Source organism: Pteropus vampyrus, unplaced genomic scaffold, assembly GCF_000151845.1.
Source record: "Pteropus vampyrus isolate Shadow unplaced genomic scaffold, Pvam_2.0 Scaffold33, whole genome shotgun sequence".
NCBI lineage: Eukaryota > Metazoa > Chordata > Mammalia > Chiroptera > Pteropodidae > Pteropus > Pteropus vampyrus.
In genome coordinates this window covers 7804397-7818164 of record NW_011888814.1, presented here as the reverse complement: position 1 = coordinate 7818164, position 13768 = coordinate 7804397, and the positions used below count along the sequence as shown (strand labels likewise).

The following is a 13768-nucleotide window of genomic DNA, read 5'->3' as shown; positions in this document are numbered from 1 at the left end:
TAGGGAGATGCTGGGTAGATCAGTAGGTATGATTACTGTGCTGTCTCTCTCCCACTAGTTCCTAAGTTCCATGAGGACAGAGATCGTATCCATTTCTGAATTCTCTGTGACCCCAGAGCCAAGTACAGTACCTCCCTCATAGGCATACTCGATAAATAGTTGGATGAACTAACTACAAAAGAAATATGCAGAATGATACACAAAGATACACAAAGTATGCTAGAAGAATAGGACTACAGGTACAGATTTGGGAACCTCCAGGACCCAGGTAATATTTGAAAAAAATTCACAAAGAACGAAAATCAAGGACTAATACCTAACTTAGATGCACACGGTGGCTCCCCCAGTGCTGTGAAGTTAGTCCACCTAGCCTTGCCTTTGCCATCTGTTACACATCTGACAGAACAATGTATCTCTATATAATCATTCTATATTCACAGAAGTATTTAAGTTATTTGTTTTCTTAAATTGCTAACTACTCCCAAATAAGAACCTTTCTCAGTATTAATACCCCATATTTAATACTAACAAAAATACTGAGGTCAAGGGAATCGAAATAAATGTTTTCTCCTGGACCCTCACTAAGCCTCTGTGTCCCCAGCATATCATTGAAACACTTCAATTAATTGATAACACCAAGAAAATGTCTTATCAGAATGTAGATAATTCTTTGAGTTTGAGCTTTACATTCATCACCCAACTGTCTTCTACTTCTTCTGGTTTAAAAAAAAAAAAAAAAAAAAAAAAGCGGCATCATTCCACTGCCCTTCTAGGAAGTGAGGTGCCTTCAGAAATGAAGGTGAGTCGCTCTATTCCTTTTCCCAGATGATGTATGGGAACACACATACTTTGAACAGGGACAAATGGGAAGGCCAAGCTCTGATCAAGGTCTTCGAGTGTCATGATCACTTAGTCTAATAAGTAAAGTATGACCCTAAACATAAAAATCTTTAACACTAAGGTTTTCTTATAGGAAATAACAAGGACAATGGGACAGATTAGCGTTGCCTGGCTAGAGGGAGTGCTGGGTAACACAGGGGCAGATGGTATGGGATTATGGGCATTTTATAAACTTCTAGGCAGCCAAATGAAAATAGCGGGTAACTATTAAGGAGCCAAGTATAATACATAAGCCGTAAAACAGAATTTATGATGACACTCAATGATAAAGTAAGAATACTTGCTAGACAGAAAATGTTAGGTTCCAGTAATGAACAGGACTGTTAATAAACACAAATCAATGATCAGACTCGGCCCTTGGTAATAAAGAAGTGCCAATGTATTCATAGTCACCAAGCAATAGAGAACAATCTATTTAGAGAGTAGCTGTGTGATTACACAAGCCTAAGTGGACAATATTTTAAAAAATGAATTGAATAAAATATCAGCTTTTATCTTTCATAGCATTATGATTTGCCATAGAATCTGAATATCGGAACCTTACCCTACTTATTCTGAAACACCAACAGTACAAGGGACTGTCACTTGACTGAAATTCTAAAACAATAAATGAAAGGTAAGAAATGCAGTTCCAACATTTAAATGCAGATCATGGAATGAGGTACAACTAACTAAAAATGTGTAAAATTGGCTGTCTGAACAAGGATCCTTTCCTTAAGACACCTGACAGGACTGGGCCAAGCCAAAATACCCCCAAAAGAATGAAAGAAAATAAATAGTATACCAACAAACATCCAAATAAAAAGTACTGCAACATCAGAGTCCGATTATATGTCTCTCGTGAAGCTAGGAAAGAACGAACAGCACAAGCAGAAAATAAGATATCACAAGTGAAAACAGAATGATCTCGTTACTCTAACCCATCAGAGCTAGCAGCTATTGACATCTGCAAACATCTTACGAGAGATATTAGAAGTCCCTAAGAAACTACAAAATAAAAGCAATTCCTTCAAATTACCAGGTACATAAAAGCCTTTGAAATCTCTAAGAGGCAATTGAAGTATGGAATGCAGTCTGAGAGAACAGGACTTAGCTAAATCTTAGCCTGTTAAAAAGGACTGTCTAGTTTAGATTCTAATTTACATGAAAATATTTTTTAAAAATAAAAATAGGAGAGAATGTTTGCTTTATCTGGTGGGCAGACAATACACACACCAATATGTGCTGTAATCGCTGTATATCCTGAGAAATGACATTGTATGTAAGGCCTGCAAAGACTCACATCGACATAACTTCAGTCACTGGTAGTTCTCAGAGGTTTGGGGGTTGGGCAACACCCACATCTCAGCAACTAAAAACAAGCTCGGCATTTTTATAGAAAGATATTTTTGGCTGGGTGCCAAAACGAGGTCCTGGTCAATGCTCATTTGGAAAGAACAGAAGGGACCTCCAATAGAGGCCTTATTGTCAACTCTTGTTCAGGCCTAATTTTATCTAGCCCATGCTGTAGCCAAAAACTGTATCCAAATGATTTAATGACCTTGGATACTGCAAGGTTCCTTAAGCAAGGCTGAATAAACACAAACTATGAAAAAAAGAGATTGATAAATGTGGCTCCGTTAAAATTTTAAAAGTTTCTTTGCTGAAAAGACATCATGAACAAAGTGGCAAGACAAAGCACAGACTCTTAGCTGATAAGTGAAATGGATAAAGAAGTGGCAGAGCAGAATGACAGGTAACAGGGGTACAGGGCCACACTTGTAATAGTCTCAGTGCAGCCTATTACGTTTTAGCAGACTCAAAGGAAGTATGAGATGTAATCATCTGGAGAAAGGCTGAGAGAACAGCAAATGCGAAGGCCCTGAGTTAAGAGCATGCGTGGTTAGTTCAAAGAACAGCAAGGACACCACTGGCTACAGCGGTGTGTACAGGGGGACGGCAGTAGAACACAAAGACACAGATTTGACTTTAACATTAGAAAGAATTACTTGGGCTACCATGTTGAGAACTGACACTACAGCAACAAAAGAGTAGAACAAAGGGAGACCAATTATGAGATTATGATAACAATCTGAGGAGGAAATGATGGTAGATCACAGCAAAGGGGTAGCAGTGAGGGAAGTAAGATGTCAGAATCTGGATACATTTTGAAAGAGGAATGTGAGGTATAAAGGAAAGGGAGGAGTTGAGGATGACTCTAAGGTTTATTTTCTGAGCAAATGGAAATATGGGTGGGGTTATCAAATGAGAGATGGGAAGACCACAGATAGACTACAGAAAGTGGCGTAAGATTAGGAGTGCAGTTACAGACGTGCTAAATTTCCAAGTGGGGATGCTGAGCAGGCAGGTGGATATACAAGTGTGGTATTTGGAAGAAAGGTCTGAACCGGTCGGTGATATACATTTGGAAGTTGTTGGCATATAGGAGGTATGTAAAGAGACTGAAAAGGACTGAAGACTGAGTCTTGAGGCATAATAACATTAAGAGATAAAGAATAAGAAATCTGCAAAAGTAGACTGAGAAGGAGCAATCAGTGAGCTGAACAGGAGGAAACTATCAGAGTGTCATGTCCTAGAAGCCAAAGAAAGAAAGTGAATTGAGAAGGGGGCATGACCAACGTCAAGTGAGGCAAGGCAAGTGAGATGAGGACTAAGATTTGCATGTTGGATTAAGCTAAATGTGAGTCATCAGTAACTTGATGAGAATAATTTTGGTGAGCAGTAGGAGCAAAAGCCTGACTGAAACCAGAAATTGCAACGGGAAGAGAAGAAATGGAGAAAGCAAGGACAAACTATGCTTTTGAAGATGGTGCCATGAAGGAGTACAAAGAGATTGTGTGGCAGCTGGCAAAGGAAGCAGGGTGAAGAGAAGGTGCTTTTGTTTCTTATTTTAGATGGGAGCGACAACAGAGATAATGCAGGACAGAGGAGAGAACTGCTAAAGCAGTGTCCTGAGGTCGGCAAGGAGGAGGTGGCTTTACACAGGAGCACCAATCGTCCATCTTCAGGTGTGTGGATGCAGATGCTGTTGGGTGGGTAGATGTGCTAGTGAGAGCCACTGGAGGTTCCCTTCTGATTCCTTTAATTTACTCAGTAAAGAAAGGAAGAACTAGAAAAAAATGGTAAAAGGTATGAACAAGTATTTCACAAAAGAGCTCCAAGTGGACGTTAAGTGTATAAAAATAGTATAACTTTACTAATAATTAAGGAAATGTAAATTGAGATACTATAGGACGTCTATTGGCAAAATTTTTAAAGGTGAGAATGTGGGGGAATGGGAGTACCCTTTAACCACTGATGAGGGTATAAAAAAGTTCACCCACAGTGGCATCCTGACATGGAGCTACTTGGCATCATTTGGTGAAAGTTTAGGATCTCTGCATCCCTATAACTAGGAAATTTCTACTTACAGGTAGATTTATACCCTAGAAAAGACTCACGTGGGAGACAAGTCTAACAATGTGCACGTTAACACTGTTTATGGCACAGTTGCAGAGTAAAATACTTCAGAGCAGTGAAGCTGAATTAGAGCAACATAACAAGTGAACAAATTTGAAAACAATATTGAGCAGAAAAATACGTTGTAGAATGATATAGTAAAACCCTATTTAAATACAGACTAAAAACAGATGTAAGTGACATTCTTCACAGAGCCCTGTAAAACAGCAAAAGAATAACAAAGTCATAGAATATAAAATGAGAGATAATGGTTCCAGATGCAGGATGGGCAGTGAAAAGGAGAGGAGAAAAGAAATGGGGTTGAGGATGAGGACGTGCGGACTTTCAACTTTATCTGTAAGGTTTTATCTCTCTGAAAGAAGAGGATCTGAAGCAATATATGGCATAATATCAAGGCTGAAAAGAGAATATTTGTTATATTATTGCATAATGTTGGATTTTTTTTAAGCCAAGAAATGTTTAGGGAAAACCCCAAACCTTGTTAGGGCAACCTTTAAAATTTTAAAATACTTTATTCCTCTCTGCAGCAGAATAACTTGTCATTCGTTTGCTCATAAGAAATACATTAAATTCCTTTTTTCTCAAAAGAATTTTAAAAAGATATTCTTTCATAGATGTATGTTTCCATTAAGCAGAAGGGAATAATTCATCTACAAACATGCTCTCGAGTAACCAGGGTCAAAAGACAAGTTTGAGTTTTGTTTTCAAAAGGAGACTTGAACTGTAACATATGAAAGTAGCCAAGCAGGATTATATACTCTATGAAGATCTTAAAACTGACTGTTGAACTGAAGTAAGAACAGACATGATCAGATTAAAATGGATAAAATATCAAACTATAAATAATGGGCCAGCCGCAGCTGCCCTGCCACACATGTCATGTTAATAAACAAAGGCTGCAGTTTCCATTTGAATTATAGACTTAAAAATAGGAACATTACTACATGCCCTGGGCATATTTACAATCAAGGACCTTTCAATTCCCTGGCAGCCAGGAGACAGAATCCACAGGGGTATCCACTATTTTATAATCCTTAACACATACAGTAGCACATTTTTATGAAGGTAGGTCAACGAGAAGCTACAGTCAGCAACTGGGAAGAGATTCAAAATTGTAACCACCTTGGCCAAATGGAAAATAGCTTGCACCACTAAACTTAAAGGACTAAACACGGAGGATTCATGTATCCAAACACGTCTCCAGGAGTTGCTTCTTTATTTCCCAATTAATCTATTTCATTCTCCCGAAAACAGAAAACCTCTTAAAGGTCAATAGGGTCTATTACGGAGACATGATCTGGTTAAGTCCCAAATTCACGACAATGCAATATGGTTCATACATGTAGCCAGGAAACAAAGAAGGAATGGTAAACAATAAAAACTGAAGTCAAACTGAAAAATAAAAAGTAAACATAGACTGAAATGTGATTATAAAAATTCACAGGTGTGAGAATGGAAGGGGGCTGGACTTCGACCTCGTGACTGTGTAAGAGCCACACCTTGCAGGTGTTTCACTGCCTTCATGCACGCCCAAATTTCTTAATTTTGCTGACAACCCTATTTGATCCTGTGGATCCCATTTTGGGGATCTAATAACACATGTGAAAACCACTGGAATTTAAGGTATAATACTGATTGCTATTGTTAATGGTAGGGTTCAAGCTGAAGGGCTTTTAGGGAACACGAGCAGGAAGGTCATTTTGACCTTCCTCCTCCCCTTCTCCCCTGCAACAAGTCAAACAAACCTCATGTGAGAGGTGCCTTCCCTATACCCAGAGGAAAAACCCATCCTTATTTCCAAAGAAAAAGGGACACCACGAAGAATCCCAATCGACTAAGCTTCTCCCAGTTTACTACACTTTCTTCATACTCTTTGACCTATCTTATTTCTACACGACTGCCCGCTCTTCATCTGACCTAGCAAAAAATATGATCGTTTCAAGTCTCGATTTCCTTATGAAGGCTCCCGTGTCACATAAAACTTACATGAAATACATGTGTATGCTTTTCTCCTGATAAGCTGTCTTTGTTCGTTTAGTTTTCGGACCCAGACAGGGACCCTGTGAGGCTAGGAAAAGATTCCTCCCCTGCAATAACAACCCTCTCGAGCTAGGCTCAACGCAGACAGAAATCTTACCTGAATAGCGGTAAGGATTCTGATCTCCAATCTAGAACAAGGAAAGTGAGGCTTAAAGGTTAAGTGACGGGCTTCATGTCATGTGACAAGTGATGGTATAGCTAGGATTTTGATCCCAGCCTATTCAGAGGCCTAGGCTCATGGCTGGTGAGCCAGACACTGCACATTTTTGGCTTCTTGCTGCTGAAAGACCTGTCAGTGTCTGTCAGGTTTTAGAGTGCCTGAGAATCACCTGGGAGCTTGTAAACATGAAGACTTCCAGGCCCACACCTGATACTCTGATTCAGGACGTCTGGTGTGATTCCCACAATTCTTTATTTTTAATAAGTAGTAAGGAGGATAGGGGCCACACTTTGAGAAATGCTTCTGAGCATCATTTCAGAACCTGGCCTCGTTTAAACCAACAGAAATAAACGAAAAAAAAAAAAAAAAAAAAAAAAAAAAAAAAGAAAATTCCTAAAGTTTAAAAAATAGAAAGCAACAATGTCAAAATGGTTAAAGAAAAATAAATGATAAGTAACAACTGGGAAATCCAAGTTTACCTTTGCTTATGTATCTGAAGGTAATTCGAACACTCCTTGAACTTCTATACAGATAAGACAACTTGAAACATTCAAGAAATGATGGCAAAACAAGACTTCCAAATGTTCCTCAAGTCCGACCACAGGAGGACTGAATGTGGACTCTCAGAATCAAGAGAGAGCTGACCTGCCCCCGAAAGGGGACAGCAGAAGGAGGCATATCCTCTCTCTCATCCATGACACCTAGCACTCTAGACCTAGATTAGCGACGGCGACAGCAGGAAAAAGGAGGACGTGGCAATTATGAAAGTCTCCTGGCAAATGCCAAGCAGAGGAGAGTTTCACAGTATCTGAGGGAAAAAGAAGCAAAGCCAATGTGGGCAGCCTCACGTCCTTGAAGGGACTCACTCGTCACCTGCAGTGCACAGCATATGATTATGTTCTAGAGGAACTTGCGTATTCCAAAATTAAAGTACCATTTTCAAAACCATAATGTAAGGGGCGAAAAATTTGTCTCTGAAAGATTCTTCTTCTACTTAATTACATTAGCCAACCAAGAGCATTTTCAGAAGTACTTGCTATTTATTGCTCAGATGCGGTAAGGATGCGGGGATAGAAAAGGGGAGAGAAGGAGTCCAAACATTAGGTCTTCTCCCCTCCCCCAGACCCCGTCAAAACTTAAAAGATTTAAAGACTAAATACTTTAAAGGCTCTAAAGCCTCTAAAACCATTATCCAAGTAGCAAGCTATATGGAGTCCCTTCACTTAGCTGCGGATACTTCCGTGGGCACAGGCAGAAGAATGGAATAAAAGAACAGCACTACCCCTCACAGACATCAAGGCTGAAGAAAGGGAAGTCTCACGAGTGTTTGTTACATCCCTGGGCTCTGAACAGCGACCTGGCACCGACAGGCCCTGGCTCCTGACTTGCCTCAGTTTTCTCCTAAGAATTAGCAATTTAGGAATTATCTGGCAGTATACATGACTTTGCTGCGAAAACCAGATGATATTATTTCAAAACCCTGTAGAAGTCGGAAAAAGGCTAAATATATTGGTACAAATTAAGGCAACTCTAAGTTCACATTCAAGGTAATATAGACGCCATGGGAAAACCAACTACGATGTGTTACTGAGAAGCAAAGCTACTTATCTGAGTTAAGTCTTACAACATCTAACATGGATGTTAACAAGAGCTAAAATGTCAAGAGACAGAAGACATAAGCCAAAGTTACAGCACTAATCACTTTCTTCCTTGTATTTCTGTAATTTAATTACTTCATATAGGTCTTATCTTTCCTACCAGACCACATGAGGGAAGATCTGAGAGAAAAAAAGATCTTTATAATACTTAGAAAAAAACTAGCATAGTGCCATATTCCTAGAAAATACCACTAAACTGAGAGGAAAAAAATGAGGAATACAAAAAGGCCTATCTGAAAGATTTTTTAAAATTCAAACTATACTTATTGTGATTGTGGAAATAAATGGAACTGGTTAGTAAATATGAAGTGAATCAAAACAAAGGTGGGGAGAGGAAATATAATTGTAGGCTCATATCATTGTTAGCAAATTAATAATGAATGCCACGGATACAGCACTAGATGAATGTGAACTATTTCTAATGGGGCTACATTCTGGCTACTATTACCAGATGTGATTCTACAGTATACAAAGTATATTACTGAAAAATGATTAAAAGATCACTGTACAGCTGTAAAAATCTAGGTTCTTTATAAACAGTGATGCAAAAGTAGTATTCTTGGTAGTTTCACTGTAATATTAGGAAAAAAATACCCAAATTTACAAAATCCGAATAATCGGTGTACAAAATCTGAATAATCAGTGTGTTCTCGTTGACCTAGTTAAGACTATAAAGCAATCTTCTGTTCTCTCAACAAATGTGACATAATAAATTCTATTATTTATGGTCTTCAAAAAAATACACCCGCAACCTTTCACTAGCTAATAGTAACCAGAAATCCTTACAGAGCACATATAATACCATTCAGAGTTCAAGTACAGCTGAACTGTTAATTCAAAAAAATATCAAGTGTGACAGTTCGACACTAAAATAAATGATTGTAACCTAAAATATAAGAGTGGGTAATTTTCTAATGTGCAATCAAAAGTACCAGCTTCCCACCAAACATTCGTGAATTTGAGATTAAACTAAGCCTAAACAACGGCAGTTGCTAGGGTGATATTTTTCGTGGTTAAGATGAAAAACAGAAGAAAAGGACAGTGAAAGGCTGCAGAAACCTTCCTTTGTTCTGGAAGGGCTAATCCACAACAGCACTAACAGGTGTGAAGTTTTGCTGAATGACACATTCTTCACATGCTGCTCAAATGAAGAAACGGAGCTGAGAATAAATGAAAAATAATCCAAGTCCTTTTAGTAGGGCCTCTTCCTACTGAGCTAATAGTTCTGAAGATCGATTGCAACCATGAATCAATGTTAACACGGGAAACCCTTTCACTGGAAAGGACACACACAAAAAAAATCTACTAATAAGAAACCAGAGTTTAAACATGGAAGAAAAAAAAAAAAAAAGGGAGCAGGGAGGAAGAATCTTCAAGGACAAAAGCGGGCCTGTAGGTCTGCAAAGAAATGGAAAACCAGCAGGGACCGGTATATCACGACTGGCTCTGGCCTCTACAACTTTCCTTTTCACTGGAAGCTCATAATTAACCAGTTGGCCCTAAATCATGTTTTCTAGTAATGGAGAAATCTTCTCCCACATTTCTTACCCTTCATCCCTGGGCTAAAAATGGAGAGCCATTGCCCTCAGAAGAGACAAGCCCGTTACTTAAAGTACAGGCTACAAGCCAGATGAAACCCATCCAGCAGGGTGATGTGCCACAGGCCCTCCCACAGTTCTAGAAGAGGAGGAAGGAACAGGAGGAAAAGAAAATAAATCTTTTACAATAGGAAACCAATTTTCTCTGTAACACACAGCAGGATCGGGCAAACCCATTCAGAAGATAATATCATTTCGTTAGAGAAATGCTTCTTTGTGAATGCCTTCTCTTCTTCATCATATTAAAAAATAATAATTATTATTAAGGTTTCTTCCTGAAACAACACAGAAGGGAAAATGATGCTGGATATGACACCATTATTTAGCTGGTGCCAGAGGAACTTCAACCGAGCCAGATTTCTAGTCAAATTTGTGCAATAAATTGCGGTGCATTTCCAAAACGGGGGCTGAATTATGTAAGTGCATGGCAGAAAGGTCTCCCTTTAGACACCGAGTCTCTGCCTTGCCAGTTGCATCACTCCAAGGTCTAAATCAGGCTGCCAGGTCTAGTGTCACATATTTTATCCAGCAAATTCAAAGTACTCTCAGCCTGTTTAAATATTCAGTAAAACGAGGCCTGTTCCTTTTCAGGACAGGTATCATTCTAACCCTACAGAGCAAAGATGACTTTCTTTTACTGTATAGTCTATGCTGTCATCAATCAGAAAACTACAACACTTATCACCCACGGCTACCATGGAGAAATATGGCAAGTTACTAGAACTAAGAACAGCGCAGACATTCAGAACCAGCACCCAGTTGGCAAGGTGAGTTCATTATATGTACATGATATGCCTTGTCCTGCCATTGGAAAGGATCTTCATAGGCCTAAAGCCAGACCTGCTGGAAGCCGCTCCTAGGAAAGAGACTGTCCCTTCCCCCAACCTGAAACTGAGTATGAAATAAACATACTAGAGAATGTACCGGGGTTATTCTTTACCAGAGAAGTTTGGTTCCCAGAGGAAAAGCATGCCCAAGATAACATGTCAGAGCCAAAAAAACCAAAAGAGCTGCCTGGCCCTAAAGTCTATGCTTATTTCTATCATCTGCCTTCAGTACCACTGAGGTAGCAAGAAGTGACAGACTGCCCACTGGCTTTTCACTCACATCCAGTTGGAAACACAGTCCCCCACAGATCTGAAAAGTTCAATTAATTTCAACACGCAATGCATGCCCTCCAAAGCCACCAGCTCCTGGGAAGCTCATCGAGATTAAGTAATTTGGACTTAGTATTTGTGCCAATTATGAAGCTACTGTCACTCGCTTTCAAACCTAACCTTCTTTAAATTCCAGTATGCAATGCTGGGGTGGGAAAAGTGCCAGCCACGTTTCTGCTTGGCCAGCTGGTTCCCTGTTAGGCTCTGCCAATCGGGGATGTTAGAGGGAGAATGGACAAACCCTTTCCTAGTCCTGTCAGCTTCTCCACGGCAACACTGCTTCCTCCCGGCAGTGGCAGTGGGATCCACTAGCAGCGACCGATTCCTGCTCGCAATTTTCCCAGAACTCCCAGGACAAGTCTCATCGCGCCTCCTCAGGCTTACCAGAACCCAGCACCTGGCAGCCCCTCCTGGGAGGTCTGCGTCCCAGCTCCACGCAATTACTCCTCCAAGCTTAGAGACCCACACATCAGCTCAGCAGAGGTCTGAGTCCTCCTTCCAATGTGTCCACCCTCCTATTTGCTCCCTCACTGAGTCAGATGATTGTTAAAACTTTCATGTTATCCTGAGGGCTCGGTTCTCTTGGGGGCTTTTCAGTATTCTCATCCCTGATTAATAATCCCTTATATTAAGCTATCTGTTAAAATAACTGGTATGGATCCTTTTTCTTGACACAGTGACCAGAGCACCCTGCCTATATAACTGGGCAAAGAAATGTGCAACCATCAGATAACCCAACTCTCTTGACATCCAACATTCTCCTCAGAGAATACTGCCTGCTACCTGTTCCTGTTCCAGGTGATGGAGGGAAATGCAAGAAAAATTTAACAACCGGTAACACAAGCACCACACTAGAGTACACAGAAGGCTTTCAAGTCAATATGTGTCTAATCCATGAAGTCTACAAGACATAAAGTAAAACAATAAGAGAACAACATACCCTAAGTTTTTCCTACCTGATACATTGTTGAACGTTCTTATGAGGAGCGAATCATTTTGTGATCTTAAAGCCCAACCAAAGGGAGGCTACATTCATGGTTTCTTAAGCTGGGATCATGGTAAAAATGGAAAAGTAAAAACCTAAAATGTGTCAAGGTGGTATATTGCATAAAGAGGGATGTAAATAAAGTGAGATGTAAAAAGATTGAGGGTTAGTAGGGATGGCCAAGCTTACAGGCCTGGAACATCTTAAGCCAGCCATCAAAAAAAAAAAAAAATGTGGAGCTCAACGGTTACCTGAGACTTGAGGGTGGGGTGTGGGGTGGGGAGGAGTGTTTAAAGGGTATAGAGTTTCAGTTCTGCAAAATGGAAAAGTTCTGGAGATCTGTCTCAAAACACTGTGAATATACTGAACACTTAAAAATGGTTAAGACTGTAAATTTTTTGTGTTTACCCCAAGAAAAAAAGGGGAGCGTGTTCAAGATAATATTGATTTCTTTATTCTGGGTGATGCATCAGCAAGCTATCAAATTCAAAATACAAGTTAACGTGAGAATTTTCATATATGAACCCCAATCTCTGGTTCAATGGATATTTACAGATATAATCAAACACGCTAGCTCAGTTCTGGTCCCAACAACTATGTTCCAAACCGTTTCCTTCCTCAAAAAGACCCATGACTGAATCTTCCCTTTTCACGTTATTTCCTATGCCTGGACGTGACTGCCATCTCAGTGCTAAAGACTTTGCTTACTAAAATGCCAATCGCTCTGTAAGGCCAAGGTCAAATGCCACTCACCCCCTCAGTAAACTGTTATCTGAGCTCTCTGATCAAATGTCCTTTCTGGTCTCACGGCACATGGGACCAAGTCAGTATATAAGCTTCTTACATGCCATAGGTGTTTGGAAGCTCTTTGAAGTTAAAAAGGCATATTACCTTTTTAATCCCACTGTACTTATTTAATCCTCAAAACACATCAACAAAGTAAGTAAATCTTATACGTTTACAGATGAAGATAAAGAGGCTCAGTGTGGTTTAGACCCTAGGTCACGCCAGTAGAAAATGGCAGGGGCAAAGGCTGAACTGTAACATAACTGATTCCAAAATCCATTGCCACCGAGTTCTATTACAAGGTGCATAAGGATCCTATGCTGCCCCATGACAGCTCGTGCAGGAGAACAAACATCATTTTCATTCAGCCAAAAAACTAAGCTCTTTGTCCTAGAAAAGTACAGTTCCTATGAGGAAAGAAATTGGAAATCAAAGTTGGTCTGAGCATTCGCTACAAAGCAGCCCCCTGGGGAGATGTGCACAAGGTGACCTCATCCAGAACCCCAGCTCAGCCTCACCGCTAGATGACAAGAGTGCTGGGTGGCTCCGAAAATGTTGCTGAACACAAGAAAACTATCCAGGGTCACTGCTAATGAGAAACCAGAACATCTTGCCACTTAGCTACAGAATGTTCACCTAATAAATCTTACAGATTTGAACACAACCCAAGACCAAGAGGTTACCGAGGGTAAAAAAACAAACAAAAAGTTCAGAAACACTAGTTTAAAAATCCACATTGTTACCTTCATGCTTACACAAAACAAGGTATAGCCCATATGGTTTTTCATCACTACTAATCAAAAAATAAAAGAAAAAGCTGTTAAGTAAAAAGAAAACAAACAAAAAACTAACTAATATTTCCTTCTGAACAGTTTAATTGTATGTAATACATGGTCACTTATACTACTAAGGAAATTCCTCTTTTTACCTTGCTCTAGCTTTATTGATCTAATTTTAATCAAGGACAAGTACACAGCAAAGGATGAAGGGAAAGCAGCCCAAATGAGACAATAAAACAAAAGAAA

At 39.7% G+C, this 13768-nt stretch overlaps 1 protein-coding gene across 2 annotated transcripts in view; it reads right to left on the bottom strand.

Annotated features, from left to right (window-relative positions):
* Positions 1-13768, bottom strand: part of SND1 (staphylococcal nuclease and tudor domain containing 1) — a 417018-nt gene that overhangs the window by 278428 nt on the left and 124822 nt on the right. The gene's annotated exons all lie outside the window — the stretch shown is intronic.